The sequence below is a fragment of the Mus caroli genome, unplaced genomic scaffold (genome assembly GCF_900094665.2).
Source record: "Mus caroli unplaced genomic scaffold, CAROLI_EIJ_v1.1 scaffold_14998_1, whole genome shotgun sequence".
Taxonomy (NCBI): Eukaryota; Metazoa; Chordata; class Mammalia; order Rodentia; family Muridae; genus Mus; species Mus caroli.
The window spans coordinates 9420-15448 of record NW_018390131.1 but is presented as its reverse complement, the minus strand read 5'-3'; the positions used below and the strand labels follow the sequence as shown (position 1 = coordinate 15448).

The 6029-nt window shown below is 37.9% G+C and overlaps 1 pseudogene; it reads right to left on the bottom strand.

The window, feature by feature from the left end:
* Positions 1 to 4261: 4261 nt before the first annotated feature.
* Positions 4262 to 5195, bottom strand: LOC110288496 (annotated as a pseudogene).
* Between the last annotated feature and the right edge of the window lie 834 nt (positions 5196 to 6029).

The following is a 6029-nucleotide window of genomic DNA, read 5'->3' as shown; positions in this document are numbered from 1 at the left end:
GACATAGTACTACCAGAGGATTCAGCAATACCTCTCCTGGGCATATATCCAGAAGATGTTCCAACTGGTAATAAGAACACATGCAACACTATGTTCATAGCAGCCTTATTTATAATAGCTAGAAGCTGGAAAGAACCCAGATGTCCCTCAACAGAGGAATGAACACAGAAAATGTGGTACATTTACACAATGGAGGTAGGAGGATGAAGGGATGTAATGGGAGTTTCTTGAGTTTATTGGATATTTATTTATTTATATTTCAAATGTTGTGCCCTTTTCCAATTGCCAAGTGAGTTCCAGGACAGCCAGGGCTATACAGAGAAACCTGTCTCGAAATAGCTAGAACATAGTGTTGCATGTGTTCTTTCCCACCAACAATGGAGGAGTGTTCCTCTTTCTCCACATCCTTGCCAGAATCAGCTGTCACCTGAATTTTGGATCTTAGCCATTCTGACTGGTGTGAGGTGGAATCTCAGGGTTGTTTTGATTTGCATTTATTGAGTTTATTGGATATCAGATAACATCAGAGAAGAAGGGCAGGAAATATTATAGAAGTCAGAAGTGGAAGACATTACAAAACATGGCCCATCATATCAACTAAGCAAAGCTCACATAGACTTACAAGGCTAAAATGCCAAGAACTGAGTATACCTGGGTCTGCATCAGGTCCTCTCAGTAAAGTTTAAGTCTTTTATCTTGATATTTCTGAGAGACTCCATACAATGTGTTTATCTTTGATTCTTTTCTCTGCTATTGAGACTAATTATCTATTTCAGTTGACTTCTCCAGTTTAATTTGAGGGTTTTTGTCTTGTATTATTGTATCCAGTTTGTCTGTCATCTCTTGGAAGTATTTTTTTTTTCTGAAGTAGAAATGAAGGGGGACTTTCCAGTTTTGTTGACTATAGGCTTTTGTAGTAGGGTCTGATGATTTTTTGGATTTCCTCAGTTTCTGTTGCTTTGTCTCCCTTTTCATTTCTTTTTTTTTTTCTTTTCTTTCTTTTTTATTTTTTTCGAGACAGGTTTCTCTGTATAGCCCTGGCTGTCCTGGAACTCACTTTGTAAACCAGGCTGGCCTCAAACTCAGAAACCTGCCTGCCTCTGCCTCCCGAGTGCTGGGATAAAAGGCGTGCACCACCATGCCCGGCTTCCCTTTTCATTTCTGATTTTGTTAATTTGTATAATGTTTCTGTGATCTCTGGTTAATCTGGCTAAGGGTTTATCTATCTTGTTGATTTTCTCAAAGAGCCAGCTGTTGGTTTGGTTGATTTTTTTTGTATGATTCTTTCTGTTTCTACTTGGTTGATTTCAGCCCTGAACTTGATTATTTCTTGCTGTCTACCCCTCTTGGGTGTATTTGCTTCTTTTTGTTCTAGAGCTTTCAGATATGATATCAAGCTACTAATGTATGCTCTCTCCAGATATCAAAGTTAAATCAGGATCAGATAAACTATCTAAACAGTCCCAATAACCCCTAGAGAAATACAAGCAGTCATTAATAGTCTCCCAACCAAAAACAAAACAAAACAAAACAAAGAAAAAAAACCAAAAAAAACAAAGCCTAGGACCAGATAGATTTAGTGCAGAGTTCTATCAGACATTCAAAGAAGACCCAATACCAATACTCGTCAAATTATTCCACAAAATAGAAACAGAAGAAACACTACACAATTCATTCTATAAAGTCACTGTTACTCTGATACTAAACCACACAAAAACCCAACAAAGAAAGTGAACTTCAGACCATTTTTCCTTATGTATATCAATGCAAAAATACTGAATAAAATTCTCAAAAACTGAATCCAAGAACACACCAAAACGATCATCCATCTTGATCAAGTAGGCTTCATTCCAGGGATTCAGGGACGTTACCATATACAGAAATCCATCAATATAAACCACTATATACACAAACTCAAGAGAAAAGCACATGACCATTTCATTAGATGCTAAGGAAGCATTTGACAAAATCCAACACCCCTTCATAGTAAAAGTCTTGGAAAGATCAAGAATTCAAGGCCAATACCTATGCATAGTAAAAGCAGTATACAGCAAAACAGTAGCCAACATCAAACTAAATGGACAGGAACTTGAAGCAATCCCACTAAAATCAGGGACTAGACAAGGCTTCCACTCTCTCCCTACCTATTCAATATAGTACTCAAAGTCTTAGCGAGAGCAATTAGACAACAAAAGGAGATCAAAGAAATAGAAATTGCAAAGGAAGAAAACAAAATGTGACTATTTGCAGATGAGATGATAGTATACCACAAAAGTTAAGTTACCACTTAAGTTACCACAAAAATTCCACCAGAGAACTCCTAAACCTGAAAAACAACTTCAGCAAAGTGGTTGGATAAAAAATTAACTAAAACAAATCAGTGGCCTTCATCTACTGAAAGTATAAACAGGCTGACAAACAAATTAGCAAAATATCCTTCACAATACTCACAAATAATATAAGTATCTTGAGGTAGCTCTAACTAAGCAAGAGAAAGATCTGTATGACAAGTAATTCAAGTCACTGAAGAAAGAAATCAATGAAGATCTTAGAGGATAGAAAGATCTCCCAGGCTCATGGATTGGCAGGATTAATATAGTAAAAATGGCCATCTTGCCAAAAGCAATATACAGATTCAATTCAATCACCCCAAAATTCCAAATCAATGCTTCAGAGATTTAGAAAGATCAATTTCCAAATTCACCTGGAATTAAAAAAAAATGGTGATCTCACTTGGTCCTGAAGTCAGAGCCCTCCATGGAGGCCGACTCTTCTCTGGAAGGGAAGGTGTCCAGAGGTCTGGGTCTCAGCTCTGCCTCTTGGCTGAAGATGAATGTCTGAACGGAACCTATCGAAGAAGTTCTGTTGCTTCTGTGGTCCACGAGCTCTCCTGTGAGGACTGATCTCTGAGAGACACAAAGGAGTACTACTTAGCAATTAAAAACAATGTATTTATGAAATTCTTAGGCAAATGGATAGATCTGGAGGATATCANCCTGAGTGAAGTAACCCAATCACAAAAAACCACACATGATATGCACTCACTGATAAGCGGGTATTAGCCCAGAAAATTAGAATACACAAGATACATTTTGCAAAACACATGAAACTCAAGAAGGAAGACCAAAGTGTGGATATTTTGCTCCTTCTTAGAATGGAGAACAAAATACCCATGGGAGGACATACAGCAACAAGTGTGGAGCAGAGACTGAAGGAAAGACCTTCCAGACCTTCTGGAGACTGTCCCACCTTGGAATCAATCCCACACACAGTCACCAAACCCAGACACTATTATGGATGACAAGAAGTGCTTGCTGACAGGAGCCTGATATTGCTGTCTCCTGAGAGGTTCTGCCAATGCCTGATAAATACAGAGAAGGGTGCTCTCAGCCAACCATTGGACTTAACACAGGGTGTTCAATTAAGGAGCTAGAGAAAGGATCCAAGGATCTAAAGGAGTTTGCAACCCCATAGGAGAAAAAACAATATGAACCAACCAGTAACACATGAGCTTCCAGGGACTAAACCACCAACCAGAGAGTACACATGGAGAGAACCATGGCTCCAGCTGCATATGTAGCAAAGGACTGCCTTGTTGGTCATCAATGGGAGGAGAGGCCCTTGGTCTTGTGAAAGCTCTATGCCCCAGTGTAGGAGAATGCCAGGACCAGGATGTGCGAGTGGGTGGGTTGGTGAGCCATGGAAGAGGGGATGGAATAAAGTTTTTTCCAGAGGGGAAACCAGGAGAGAGGATAACATTTAAAATGTAAATTTTATATATATTATATATATTTATTTTATATATATATATATTTATTATATATATATATACACACACACACACACATATATATATATATATAATAAAAAAGAAAAGAAAAAAAAAAGAAAACGAAAGAAATGAAGGGGGAGTATATTTGAGAAGGGGGACCTAGGAAGAGTGGATGATGTGTTGTATTATATGGCTTGATGATATTTTATGTGAAAAGATTCCTTTTAAAATTAATAAAGAAAATTCAAGGGATGGAGATCTGAAAAAAAAGTGCTTCTTTCCTAATATATTTTAGAATCACCTCTGAAAAAGCAAGGGATAGCATCACTGAGTCACACAGGTCCCTTTCCCTTACTAAAATACTTTGTAAAATTTCCTATTATAAATGAGAATATCATACAGTGTGTTTTATTGTAAGGATACATTTTGTGTTATTAATATCAATGTAATTACTAGATGAATTTGAGTTTTAAATCTCCAGTATAGTTATTATAACGAGATTTGCTTCTTACAAAGGACTCTGATCAGGGCCTCTTTCATATCTCTGTTTCTCAGACTGTAGATGAAGGGATTCAGCATGGGAGTCACCACTGTGTACATCAGGGCCATGACAGTCTCCTTCACAGTAGAGTTATTAGCTGATGGGCATATGTAGACACCAATAATTGTCCCATAGAACAGTGAGACCACAGACAGGTGGGAGCCACAGGTGGAGAAGACCTTGTGTATGCCCCGTGTAGATGAGAACTTTAGAATGGAGCAGACAATTTGTACATAGGAAACAACAATGAGCAAAAATGGGATCACAGTATCAAGCCCTCCCACGATAAATATCATTAGTTCATTAATATAAATGTCAGAGCAGGCCAACTTGAGCAGAGCAGATATGTCACAGAAAAAAGTGGGGGATCACATTGTCCTCACAGAATGACAATCTTGCCAAGAGTAGGGTGTGTAACATGGAATACAGAATGGTAAATACCCAGGAGAGCACTACCAGAGACACACAGAGCTTAGGGCTCATGATGCTGGTGTAATGAAGAGGGAAGCAGATGGCCACATAGCGGTCATAGGCCATGACCACAAGAAGATAGATTTCCATGTTCCCAAAAGCCATGAAAAAGTACATTTGTGTCAGACAGCCGGCATAGGGGATGGATGGGTCCTGGCTCTGCATGTTCTGCAGCAACTTGGGCATTGTGACAGAGGAAAAGCAGAGATCAGAGAAGGACAAGTTGCTGAGAAAAAAGTACATGGGTGTGTGGAGATGGGTGTCCAGTAGAATAAGGATGATGATAATGAGGTTCCCCAGGATGATGTTGAGGTACATGACCAGGAAGAGGGCAAAGAACAGGTGCTTGTACTCCAGGGGAATGGGCAGGCCCAGGAGGAGGAACTGAGAGTTGACAGTCTGGTTGTTCATTTTCTTATTCTCCAGTATTCTAATAAAACATAATTAGAGTTACTGAAAATTCAAAATAAAAATTTATATATCTATACATAGATGTGTGTGTGTGTGTGTGTGTGTGTGTGTGTGAGAGAGAGAGAGAGAGAGAGAGAGAGAGAGAGAGAGAGAGAGAGAGAGAGAGAGAGAGTATACACTCAGGAAATATATTGTACAAAAATGGATCTTACAGTCATCATAGTAGTTATAACCTCAAAACTGCACATGTCTATAATCACTGTAATCATTAATGTTTTTTTTAAACTTCTCTTTAATAGGTTTCAATCTCCTCTTTTTTTTCTAGATACTTCTGTGCTGTTTCTACTGAAATACAAAATGAATTAATGCTTCTTTCTCCTGCTACCTGCTCATCCTAGTTGACTGTTGTCTATTCGTTTGACATTTGCTCTGTTATTTTGTATATTGATATTATTGAAGAATTTGTATAAAATTTATCATTAAAATTTTATATAGATTTCAAGAAAAAATACACTTTCAAACTTGGACTGGAATGACTCTGTAACATAGATGTTTTTACTCCACTGTAAACTAATTAAGTTCATTCCATTACTTAATGACAGGCACCAGATCCTCAAATATCTCAAATGAAATTAATGTTTTCATTTTGTTGTCTCCCAAACCATTGCTTGTTCTATCTTTCTGGTCTCCTATAGTACAGAAAAAGAAAATAAGGTTTTCATTAGTAATCAGTGATTTTAAATCCATTTATTAGTTTTCTTACCTTGAATGCTGTCATACATTAAACAGAGTCTCCCCTACATATGTCTTCTCTTTCATTCATTCCTCTTTGTA